The sequence below is a fragment of the Hyperoodon ampullatus genome (assembly GCF_949752795.1).
Source record: "Hyperoodon ampullatus genome assembly, chromosome: 5".
NCBI lineage: Eukaryota > Metazoa > Chordata > Mammalia > Artiodactyla > Ziphiidae > Hyperoodon > Hyperoodon ampullatus.
This window is the reverse complement of record NC_136918.1, coordinates 60717054-60730409: the sequence shown is the minus strand read 5'-3', so window position 1 is coordinate 60730409 and position 13356 is coordinate 60717054. Positions and strand designations below refer to the sequence as shown.

Sequence of the window (13356 nt, the reverse complement as noted above, 5' to 3'; positions counted from 1 at the left end):
TTGGTAAGAGAGTGATGAATTTTCCTTTACTGCTGGTAAACTGTTGGTCATGAGCTCTTTACATATGTTCTCCCCAAAATGTTTTAACAAGGTTAACAATTCATATGGGTGAGAAACCAATTTATTTGTTGTGCACAAAGAATGTCTGTGAAGCACTGAGGTTTCAAACTGAACATGTGATTAAAATGGGAGATTTTGTGTTCCCTGGGAAACTTGATGTGCTGTCTCTTGTTTATCCATGGAACGTAAAAGTTTATAAAGGATCCTAATATTCTAGGCCTATAAAAATCCCTCCATTTAAATAAATCATTAGGCCCTGGCAAGCTACTCCCAATGAAGAAAAAAAAAATGAAAGGATTTGCGTTACGAAGTGCAGTTAATGGAACTGCTTGACTGTTTGCTGCCTCTTTTTTGTTTGTGTTTTCTTTTTCTTTTAAACAATATGTAAGTACAGCCAATGACACTTGTAAGTTTTTTATATGTCTCTCATGAGAAGATGTCAATGATTTGAAAAATAATACCTCTAATAAAGTTTTTCCTTTATATGTTAAATGGAGGTATATTTGCAGATACTAAAACTGCCAAGTAATAAAAACAGAATATATTGACTATTTTAATTTCCTTTTTCTCTTTTTAAATTTCCCTTATAAATTTTTTTCTTTTTTTTTTTTGCGGTAAGTGGGCCTCTCACTGTTGTGGCCTCTCCCGTTGCGGAGCACAGGCTCCAGCTGCGCAGGCTCAGCGACCATGACTCACGGGCCCAGCCGCTCCGCGGCATGTGGGATCTTCCCGGACCAGGGCACGAACCCGCATCCCCTGCATCGGCAGGCGGACTCTCAACCACTGCGCCACCAGGGAAGCCCTAAATTTTTTAATAAAAGAGTTTTCTTGGTCTTTGTGAATGGCTTGGAAGATGATATGAGCAGAGTTTCTTTTGAAGCCCCTGCATGTGGGAAGAAAGAGCACAAATATTGTTTCTATTATGAGATGGATGCAAAACTTGAATTATAACATAGTGAAGTGCTTCCCCCAGAATTACTAGTTAGAGTGTGGAGGCTCTTCCTGAAGCATCACTCTGATCATGTCTCCCTGCTGCTCAGAAAGCTTCAGGAGTGTCCCATTTCCTGATACATAAAGCTTTATGCTTCTAATCTAGTTACTGGCAACCATCTAATATCAGGCCCTCATAAATCCTTTTCTCTTTTTATCCACAACTCTTTGACCAGCTTATCATTTCCAGCAAGCTAAACCACTCACTACTTAATGCTTTGCACTTTTCAGCTTTGTGCCTTTTGCTAAACTGCCATCTTTGTCTATTGCCATTTATTGCCTGAAGCTTTATTTGATGGCCCCAGTCTAATCACAGCTATTTATATTTTCTGTGGATTTAAAGCCTCTCTCTCTACTTCTCTCCCTCTCTCTCTCTCTCTCTCTCTTTCTCTTTCTCTCCCTCTCTCCATTGAATTAGAGTTAGCTATGCTCCTGTTACATTTCCTTACTAGTCTGGAAGCTTATTGGCCAGGTCCTATTCACATTTCTCCAAATTGGAGGCACCTGTGCATGAATGGATAAAACTTTGTATTGAGACTCCCAGCTATATGGACCTGCTGCTTGACATAGTCAACTGTATAAAACCAGGATCAAATAAATCTTATTTCATGACTATTAGGAAGTAAATGTTTTCCCTGTATTGTAAATATTTTTGGTAAATATGCATCTTCCAAACCCTTGATCCCTAACATGTCAGCATGAGAGATGAAACTAAAAATCTATTGCAAATGCATCAGAATAAAACGTCTGACACAAAATTAATATAGAAATGTTGAAAATGAACTTCCTGATAAAATGAAGATAACGTGACTCCTTCTCTGGCTTTGGAAAACCTTGATATTCTCTACGTGTTCACATGGTCCAGAAAAGGGCAGTCTGTCCCTGAAAACAGAAACTTATGTCTTCTTTGCATTTCCTGTCTTTCTTTCATTTTTCTTCTACAAAAATTAAAACAGAACAATCCAAATTGGAAAAAAAAAGTGCTCAGTAGTTCTTTAACAAAAAGGGAGAGCAAGAACACTTTCTTAAAAATCCCTATAGGGACTTCCCTGGTGGCGCAGTGGTTAAGAATCCGCCTGTCAATGCAGGGCACATAGGTTCGAGCTCTGGTCCGTGAAGATCCCACATGCCACAGAGCAACTAAGCCCATGTGCCACAACTACTCAGGCCTGGCACCACAACTACTGAAGCCTGTGCACCTAGAGCCCGTGCTCCGCAACAAGAGAAGCCACTGCAATGACAAGCCCGCGCGCTGCAACGAACAATAGCCCCAGCTGGCCGCAACTAGAGAAAGCCTGCTCACAGCAACAAAGACCCAAAAGTAAATAAATAAATTTATTAAAAAGAATCCCTATAAACTGTAATAAATGGAAGTGATCAATCATTCATCACTAGTATTTCTAAGAGTACCAGCTCTTCAAATGCATCAAGAGACATTAAAAAAAAAAAATTCTGCAGGGATCTGGAAAGTTGGTTTTCCCACGGAGTAGATCTTCTAGCCCAATATCCTTATTGGTCTATAATGAAAACATCTACTTGGATGTTTTAGGAATTTCTCCAAGTAGTTACAATGAAACAATTAAAAAATTACCACATATTAATTTTAACAGCACATTTTAGAACTCCATTTCTTTTGAAGAGATTTCATATTGACTGTCTCATTTGTTATTGTGAGACTCTATCCAGTAGAAAGAGAAGATAGGAGTATTTTCATATGACAAATGAATGGACTATATATATTATATGGAAGGGAAGATTCATGACTTCTTCCAAATCATCCAGCTATGGTTTAGCGCATGTTTGTTTTAAAATTTTCTTCTCCAGGATAATTGCTCTGTTTGATGTTAGTGAAGTATTTAGCAAACCTGTGCACCATGATATCATATTCTTTTAGTGGTGGACTACCAGATGATAGTGTTGGTATGCCAATATGGATGCCTTGCTATAACCCAGATACTGTGCAAGCTATTTAAACTTGCCTAGCTTCATTTTCTAGGTATATATATTTTTTAAAATGTGCCATCTATAGTTGCTATAAGAATTCAAAGACTTACTACATGTAAATTAACAATGCAGGTCTCAACCAGTATTTGTTGCCGGTTTCTTTCTCTCTTACTCCTTTTGTTTTCCCCTCTCCTTTTCATGGTAACCTCGAGCTTGAAAGCAAAGAAATAAGTGAATAAGAAGGCAAGTTTCCATATTAGCAGCATCTGGAAAGGTGTGGGTGGGTAGATGGCGGAGGTGATATAAATGTAGTTTTACAATATTTAGCCAATTATGATAAAATGTCAATTTAAATGGTTACTGAACTTATCTCAACAGCTCTATTTACTCAAGTTAAGCTTAAAGTCATAGACATTTCCCCCACTTTATTTATTTTTAATGGAATACTAAGCACTTCCCCCCAAAACAACAAACCAAAGAAAACAGTCCTTTGCTTGACTTTGTCAGTCTTTGTGCAGAATACCTTGGAACCCTCAAGATAGTCTTAGTTGCCTTCATTTTCGGTTAAAAATCCATGGCTTTTTTTTCTACATTTCCTTCCCATTTTTCAAAATAGAAGATGCAGTTTGTTTCTCACTAATGTTAGTAACATATATAGAGCAAAAATGTTTAAGTAGTTCTGTGAAGTGTGAAGTGTGAAGAAATGTGAAGGTTAGAGTTTAAGGAACAAGGTAAATTTTGCATGTAAAACTTGTTAGCAGTTCTTCAGGCAGCATCATTTTAACTAGCTGTATCAGTAATTCCCCCAACAATGATGACACCATTCAAACTAGGAACAGGCCAGAGACTCTTCCTAAGTCTGCAAGTTACAGAGATTTTAATTACTGAGAATACATTCTAATAGAAAGACAAGCTTTTATTCTCTAACCATTTGTATCACAATGAGTATATTACACTATGTATCCACCTTCTCCATTTTCTTCATAGCTCATTCCCCAGAGACCAGTGGGAAAGAGTATGACAGCATCTGTGATTGTCAGAACGGAGGCACCTGTGATCCTCTGAGCTGGCAGTGCGAGTGCCCCTCAGGGGTTCATGGGCAAACCTGTGAAGACAGTAGGAATGGCTGGTCATATGAGACAGCTGTTTAAGTTCTTGATGTTTCTAATAGGAAATAAACAAAATGAAAGCTGCATCTCTACTTTTCAAGGTGGTCTTTTCTTTTTTTTATATATGGTTTTTATTCTTCAATTTGTTAATATGGTGTATCACATTGATTGATTTGCACATATTGAAGAATCCTTGCATCCCTGGGATAAATCCCACTTGATCATGGTGTATGATCCTTTTAATGTGTTGTTGGATTCAGTCTGCTAGTATTTTGTTGAGGATTTTTGCATCTATATTCATCAGTGATATTGGTCTATAATTTTCTTTTTTTGTAGTATCTTTGTCTGGTTTTGGTATCAGGGTGATGGTGGCCTCATAGAATGAGTCCGGGAGTGTTCCTTCCTCTGCAGTTTTTTGGAAGAGTTTGAGAAGGATGCATGTTACCTCTTCTCTAAATGTTTAATAGAATTCAGCTGTAAAGCCATGTGGTCCTGAACTTTTGTTTGTTGAGAGATTTTTAATCACAGTTTCAATTTCATTACTTGTGATTGGTCTGTTCATATTTTCTATTTCTTTCTGGTTCAGTCTTGGAAGGTTATACCTTTCTAAAAATTTGTCCATTTCTTCCAGGTTGTCCATTTTATTAGCATAGAGTTGTTTGTAGTATTCTCTTAGGATGCTTTGTATTTCTGCAGTGTCTGTTGTCACTTCTCCTTTTTCATCTCTAATTTTATTGATTTGAGTCCTCTCCCTCTTTTTCTTGATAAGTCTGGCTAATGGATTATCAATTTTGTTTATCTTCTCAAAGAACCAGCTTTTACTTTTATTGATCTTTGCTATTGTTTTCTTTGTTTCTATTTCATTTATTTCTGCTCTGATCTTTATTATTTCTTTCCTTCTGCTAATTTTGGGTTTTGTTTGTTCTTCTTTCTATAGTTCCTTTAGATGAAAGGTTAGATTGTTTGTTTGAGATTTTTCTTGTTTATTGAGGTAGGCTTGTATTGCTATAAACTTCCCTCTTAGAACTGCTTTTGCTGCATCCTATAGGTTTTCGGTCATCGTGTTTTCATTGTCATTGGTCTCTAGGTATTTTTTGATTTCCTCTTTGATTTTGTCAGTGATCTCTTGGTTATTTAGTAACGTATTGTTTAGCCTCCATGTGTTTGTGTTTTTTATGTTTTTTTCCCTGTAATTGATTTTTAATCTCATAGTGTTGTGGTCAGAAAAGATACTTGATATGATTTCAATTTTCTTAAATTTACTGAGGCTTGATTTGTGACCCAAGATGTGATCATCCTGGAGAATGTTCTGTGTGTGCTTGAGAAGAAAGTGTAATCTGCTGTTTTTGGATGGAATGTCCTATAAATACCAATTAAATCTACCTGGTCTATTGTGTCATTTAAAGCTTGTGTTTCCTTATTAATTTTCTGTTTGGATGATCTGTCCATTGGTGTAAGTGAGGTGTTAAAGTCTCCCACTATTATTGTGTTACTGTCAATTTACTCTTTTATAGCTGTTAGCAGTTGCCTTATATATTGAGGTGCTCCTATGTTGGGTGCATATATATTTATAATTGTTATATCTTCTTGGAATGATCCCCTGGTCATTATGTAGTGTCCTTCCTTGTCTCTTGTAACATTCTTTATTTTAAAGTCTATTTTATCTGATATGAGTATTGCTACTCCAGCTTTCTATTGATTTCCATTTGCATGGAATATCTTTTTCCATCCCCTCACTTTCAGTCTGTATGTGTCCCTAGGTCTGAAGTGGGTCTCCTGTAGACAGCATATATATGGGTCTTGTTTTTGTATCCATTCAGCAAGCCTGTGTCTTTTGGTTGGAGCATTTAATCCATTCACGTTAAGGTAATTATTGATATATATGTTCCTATGACCATTTTCTTAATTTTCGGGGGTTTTTTTTTGTAGGTCCTTTTCTTCTCTTGTGTTTCCCACTTAGAGAAGTTCCTTTAGCATTTGTTGTAGAGCTGGTTTGGTGGTGCTGAATTCTCTTAGCTTTTGCTTGTCTGTAAAGCTTTTGATTTCTCCATTGACTCTGAATGAGGTCCTTGCTGGATAGAGTAATCCTGGTTGTAGGTTCTTCCCTTTCATCACTTTAAGTATATCATGCCACTCCCTTCTGGCTTGTAGCATTTCTGCTGAGAAATCAGCTGTTAACCTTATGGGAATTCCCTTGAATGTTATATGTCATTTTTCCCTTGCTGCTTTCAATGATTTTTCTTTGTCTTTAATTTTTGCCAATTTGATTACTATGTGTCTCGGCGTGTTTCTCCTTGGGTTTATCCTGTATGAGACTCGCTGTGCTTCCTAGACTTAGGTGGCTATTTCCTTTCCCATGTTAGGGAAGTTTTTGACTATAAGTTCTTCAAATATTTTCTCAGGTACTTTCTCTCTCTCTTCTCCTTCTGGAACCCCTATAATGTGAATGTTTTGTGTTTAATGTTGTCCCAGAGGTCTCTTAGGCTGTCTTCATTTCTTTTCATTCTCCTCTCTTTATTCTGTTCCTCAGCAGTGAATTCCACCATTCTGTCTTCCAGGTCACTTATCCATTCTTCTGCCTCAGTTATTCTGCTATTGATTCCTTCTAGTGTATTTTTCATTTCAGTTATTGTATTGTTCATCTCTGTTTGTTTGTTCTTTAATTCATCTAGGTGTTTGTTCTTTAATTTTTCTAGGTCTTTGTTAAACATTTCTTGCATTTTCTCGATCTTTGCCTCTATTCTTTTTCCGAGGTCCTGGATCATCTTCACTATCATTATTCTGAATTCTTTTTCTGGAAGGTTGCCTAACTCCACTTCATTTAGTTGTTTTTCTGGGGTTTTATCTTGTTCCTTCATCTGATACATAGCCCTCTGTCTTTTCATCTTGTCTGTCTTTCTGTGAATGTAGTTTTTGTTCCACAGGCTGCAGGATTGTAGTTCTTCTTCAAGGTGGTTTTTCTAAATAAGTAAAGAGCTGTGTCTATATATACAAGAGCACAATTGCTTTGACTGATGAATGTGGAACAGAAAAAAATAACTGATACTTAAATCACCAACTGTGATCTAAGCAGGATGAATCCAGATACAGAGAGAGCCTTGCTCGTTTGCTGAGCAAAATGTTGAGTTTGTGTGCAGAGGTTTACACATACGGCCTGAGTGAATTGATTTGCTCTGCATAATAAAAGAATGAAGAAAATGACGCTCTTTGGGCAAATCAGGGAGGAAGTGAGATAAAAATCAGAGATGAAAAGGAGAGGAGAGAAAGAGGAAAAGAGAGGAGAAATGATTGTTGAAAACCTCACAAAGTACCAATCCAATGAGTGCTGTGTGTGGATGTTTCATGGAAACCAGTCAAGAGACCACATTTTCTACATGGGTTGATAAAACACAAAAAAGATACTGCTTGTATAGTCCCAGGAGTTGAGGGCAGAGAGTCAATGAAGATATAAGTCTTCAGGGATTGCCAGAAATCATGAGGAGTTTATTAGGTTCTCACAGGTTGTGAAACTGGGGAGATGGAAACCAAGTTTAGTGTGCTCTCAGAGAGGTGCAGGAAGGCACCTCTAGTTGTTTATCCCCCGAACTATATTCATTCATTTATTCAAAAAATATATATTAAGTGCTTGCAAGGCACTGTGCCAGGTTTTATGATATGGTAACAAAACAAAAATCAAAAAGCTCCTGGTCCTTCTTCATGGAACTTACAGTCTTGTTCAAAGCAGACATCGGTTACAAATGTTGGTAGGTATTTCAAATTAAATATTAATGTGTGCTTGGAGGTCAGACCATGAGAACCATACAGACTGTGTGAGCCAGGGAACAACTTCTAGAGAAGTGACCCTTAAGCAGAAGCCTGCAAAAGGAGGAGACATGAGACAGGGGAAGAGGGAGTGAGTCACATGTTGCCCAGCTCTGAAGTGGGAAAGAGTGAGGTACATTAGAGGCACCTAAGGAAGGTCAGCTGGTGGAGCAAAAGTCAGTGAGGTATTAGTGCAACATGAGGTCAGCCAGTGCAGGGGCTCATCAGTCTTGTTACGTTTGGAGTTTTTAACCCGACAGCAATAGCCAGTCATTGCAGAATTTTTGGCAGAGGATATAAAATCACAGGGTTGGTTTTTAAAAGAGCGCTCTAGCCTTGGTCCAATCAGATTGGAAATGTCTTACCTTTTGCAAGCTCCTTATCTTATGTAACAACCACTCTACTGAGCTTTGCATGTGGGTTAATATTCAGTTCCTTTGTTTTTCTACCCTTTAGGATGCCCAAAAGGATTCTTTGGGAAGAGTTGCAAAAGGAAATGTGACTGTGCCAACAGTGGCCATTGCCATAGGGTGTATGGTGCCTGTATGTGTGAGCCAGGGCGCTATGGGAGGTTTCGTCATCTGAGTAAGTCACAGGCACGAAATTTTCTCTCTGTGTGTAAGCAAGGAAGCTCAGAAAAATACTGAAAATACTTTAGTGTCAACTTAAAGGAAGACACCCAACATAAGAGCTGTGAGCTTAAGTTTTATTCAGGGTCTTGCTGAAACTAGAGCCTAGGAGACAGCGCCTCAGTTTGCTCTGAAGAAACTGCTCCAAAGAGGTAGGGGAGAAGCCAGTTTATTTATATATATTTCTATCCTCCCATACACATCTCATTTAATTTTAAGGTTGACTTAACTGGCACCACACCTGCTGTATGATATTATACATTATCCTTTACTTATGTAAAATAAAATACCTTATATATTATTAAAGAGGAAGTGCAGTAATATGAAATAGCCTATACATTTTAAAAATGTTATTGCCAAGTGATGTAAATCTGCATCTCTGTAAATGACATTTTAAGGTAATTAAAAAAAAACACTCTTTCTACTAATATATATATATATATATATATATATATATATATATATATATATATATATATATATATGTTGGTAAAAGAATCTGGGTTCATTGAAATTTTTCCTGAGATATGCACCTAACCATCTAAGGGCCTGTTTATCCAAAGCACAGAGTGCCTCATCCTGTTTTTCATCCTGGATTCCCCTCAGGGTACACTATTCGTGCAGTGGGTTAGGACTTAAACCTTGTAGAACTGGGTGGTAAGCAGCACATCTCTGTTCTTCTTTGTTCATATTAGACAAAAGAAGAGAGTAAAATGTATAACATACTTTATATGGTCATATCATATATATATATATATATATATATATATATATATATATATATATATGACGATTTATGCTCTAATCTTTATTTAGCCTCCTTAAATTATAGAATCTATATTTTGATGAATGAAAGAAAAATATTTCTGGAGTCTTTCCATTTTTGTCCTAGTTAGGTTTACCTTGATTATTGAGAGAGGGTTGTTCAAATTGGACATTCCACACTTTGTGAAAGTTGAATATCGAAGGCCCAGTACAAGTGTCTTTTATTTCTGGGTTCTAGTGCAAAACAATATCATTCCCTAAAATGTCTAAAGCGTATTATTCATTTTGCATTTTGGCCAGCAATCACATTCTGCAAAAGATGTGAGAAAACACAATCACCAATAAATGATTCAGCTCATCGGTAACTTTTAAGCTGTGGGACAGCTCTGGACACCTACCAACCATCCCATCTTGAAGCTGTGTGCAAGTACCTGTGAGCCTGAAACAGTCTGTACCTCGCTCCCCCACCTATTCCATATGCCTGCCTCTGAAAATCCTTCCTGAGTGAACCTCAGTAATACCATGACCCTTTTTTAATAACAGAGACCTTCTAGAGTCTTATATTGTATTTTTAGTTGAATGTCCATGGACCTTATCTACTTAAGAAAAGGCATGCTCCTTAAAAACAGAGAGTAAATTGTGAATTCTCCAATAACAGAGCCAGTGAAGGCGTCACAGAAAGCTGAGCCTGAGTCATGAGGAAAGGCTTGGACAAGCAAAGGGAAGAGAAGGGAAGAAGACATGGGTAAATGAGAAAATGGAGATGCCAATGGTATGTTCCAGAGCATCAGATACTTCCTGGAACATGCCAAGGGAAGAAAACTCACCTAGAAACAAAGATAGCATGACTTCTGTTATTGTTCTTCTAGGGTAACAAGACACTCCCCATTTTTTAGTAATAACTTATGAATATTTTATAAGCTAATGCCAGATGTTTTGGCAAAAACATTTAAGTCATAATTTATCTGCTCAAAAATTTAAAAAGCAGATGGTGGTGGTGGCAATGGTGGTTAGCATTTGGAATGTGACCCTCTTTAGAAAATCGTACATACTCCAGTTCTTCAGGACTCTTATTGCTCAGACTTGAGGCTTCATTTATTAATGCCACTTGCCTGGCCCTAAGAGGCTTGAATTTGCAACCCTACATTAGTTTTCTAGAGCTGTCACAATAAAGTACCACAAATTGAGTGCCTTAAACAACAGAAATGCATTGCCTCACTGTTCTGGAGGCTGGTAGTCTGGGATCAAGGTGTTGGCAGATCATGCTCCCTCTGCGGGTACTAGGGAAGGATCTGTTTCAGCCTCGTCCCTAGCTTCCTATAGTTCTTTGTCTTGTGACAGCAGAACTCCAACATTCTCATGGCATTCCCCCTGTGTGAGTGCCTCTGTGTCCGAATTGCTCCTATTTTTAAGGATACCAGTCATATTGAATTATAAGCCCATCCCACTTCAGTATGACCACATCTTAAATAATTACATCAGCAAAGACACGATTTCCAAATGAGGTCACATTCTTAGGTACTGGAGGTAAGTACTTCAACATACGCATTTTGGAGGATACATTTCAATGCATAGCAAATCCTGAGAAGACACTAGATTGCTAAAAAAAGTTACTTCTTCCACTTTTTCTTTTTTTGTAAGTATATTTCTCCAGTTCTATGTTCTTAATGTACCCAACTGTCACATTTAAGTATTCCATGGTGTCTGAGTTGTCCCCTGAACCACTGTTCTACAAGCTGAACCAGAAAGAGTAAGTAGGGCATGGAAGCCAATCTAAGGAGGTGAGCGCTCTAGAATGAGCACGAGGTCCACATCAAGGAAGACAATAGCTCTGAGAGAACCTGGGGGCTTGGTGGGTCTGGGAAAGGACTCAACACTAAGAAGATGCAGGAAGGATGACGGAGGTATCTTATAATTTATCATCCAAATAGAATACTATTAACAATGAAAAGGAGCCCTGTTAATAATTCTGTTCTGCTTTAAGGGGTAACTCTGTCCCTGGCAACTGAGACAAAGACCACCCTCCAAGGTGGCATTGTAACCACCACTTCAAATTAGCTCTGCTAATAATAGCAAATATTAGCAGATGCTAATAATTTCCATCCATCAGAGAGCCAAGTGGTTTATTTTTGTTCTCTCCAAGCAGCTGTTCACAGCAAAGCCTATATAGGTATATAATATAATTATTTTGATCCTGGAGGGCACTTGAAGGATCTTTTATTTGAGTCCTGTAGACACTTGTAATGGGGGAGAAAAAATTGTCAAGAGTTATATTTTGGAAAGGGAATTGAATTACTATAACTACTCTAAGAGAGAACCAAGATACGGTATGTTTTCCTGAATGCAAAGGTGGGACTTCCTCAAATTAGAATTCCTGTGCTGACTAGCATCCCTAAAACTCAAAGTCATGGGGAAAATAGTGAAGGAAAAGCGAGCACCATTTGCCAAAGATGTGGCCAAGATAATGCTGCTGTCAGGATGAAAGTTTTGTGTCATCTACACGATGTAAAATTATTTCGGATTACCGTATAATGAAAGGGAATGAAAACAATGGCAAGCTTTCCCATCAATGCTTGTCCATCATCGCCATGCTGCGGCAGGATGAATACGGGGCCTGGCAGGCCTTAGCAGTCCTTGGAGAATATTAAATACAGGCACCAATGGAGCGCATTGAGAAGCAATTTCTCTCCCGGAAGCCCTAAAGCCTTTTAAGTAGTTCAGGCTTCACTGTTCACATCCAGTTGCCAAAAAGCAAATAAATTGCCTGATTTGAAAGACATTTGTTTCCCTAATTTTTTGGCAGTCAGGATGATCCCCTTGTTTTACCCATAATCAGGCCTCACAGAACTACATGCCTGTGCACTAACAATGTGAAAGAAACAAAGCATGGTTTTCAGGTGACCGGGTTGCCTCAATCTGCTTGCAGACTGTCCCAAGGGAGCCTATGGAGCTGGCTGCTCTTCAGAATGTCAGTGTGTGGAGGAGAACACCCTGGAATGCAGTGCCAAAAATGGCAGTTGCACCTGCAAATCTGGTTACCAAGGCAACAGATGACAGAAAGGTACTATCTGACTATAAATTTTCTTTCTTCTCTAATAACAATGCTCAGCTTTTGTTTAGCACCATACGATCATTAATTAGTTAATCCACCAGAGTCCTCAGGAGAGCAGTAAACTTTATTAATCCCCTATTTGAAGGTGAGGAAACTGAGACATGGGGCAATAAAGTCATTTAACCTTGTTTTCTTAGCCTCTGATGTTAGCTGTCCCCTTGCTGGCTTGAGCAAGGGAAGAAAGATCACATTGCAGAGAATCTTATCCTAAGGAGATGAGAGCTGGCCAATCATTCTTTGAGCTTAGCTAATCAAGTAAGGGCTGCTAGCTTCCAGAGTTAAAGAATCATTTTCTTTATATCTAAAGATAGACTATTCAAATAAATACAAGAGAAACCATAGAAAATTTTTGGAAAATTTAAATATGGCTATCAGTGTGGTCCTTTCTCAAATTTCTGAACAATTTCTTTATAAATCTATAAAGGTTTATGTGCAGCATAATTCCAATGATAAGTAACATATATAGATATATATGTGTGTGTAGGTGCATATAAACTTTGGAAAAAGGTATTCCAAGATGTTAGTAATGGCTGTCTCTGGTTCATGGACTCATGGAATGCTTCTCCTAATGCATCTACATGGCTCTCTCATTTTCTCAAAAACTTGTATTTTACCTTTTCACTGAATCTTGTCAGTACCAACCTACTTAAAATTGCAACTTGCCAAGTCTCCTTGAACTTTTGCATTTTTCCAAAATGCTTACCATATACTCTAGTTATTATTATTATGCCTAATATTTATTGCCTGTCCTTCCTGCTAGAAGCTAAGCTCCAACAAGGGGAGGATAGCTATTCATTTTTTTCACCAAAGTATCCCCAAACTCCTAGAACAATCAGGACATATAGAAGTTACTCAATAAGTATTTTATTAAATGAATATATAAATGTGAATCATCAATTTTTGTTCTTTATTCATTTTTCTCATATTATACATTCTGAATTGAGCA

At 37.7% G+C, this 13356-nt stretch overlaps 1 pseudogene across 1 annotated transcript in view; it reads left to right on the top strand.

The window, feature by feature from the left end:
- Window positions 1-12352, top strand: part of LOC307053740 — a 471967-nt pseudogene extending 459615 nt beyond the window's left edge. Inside the window, exons 10-12 of the transcript in view lie at window positions 3982-4110; window positions 8361-8489; window positions 12225-12352. The product of the transcript in view is annotated as an uncharacterized misc_RNA (transcript). The remainder of the gene's footprint in view (window positions 1-3981; window positions 4111-8360; window positions 8490-12224) is intronic.
- The last annotated feature ends 1004 nt before the right edge of the window (window positions 12353-13356 follow it).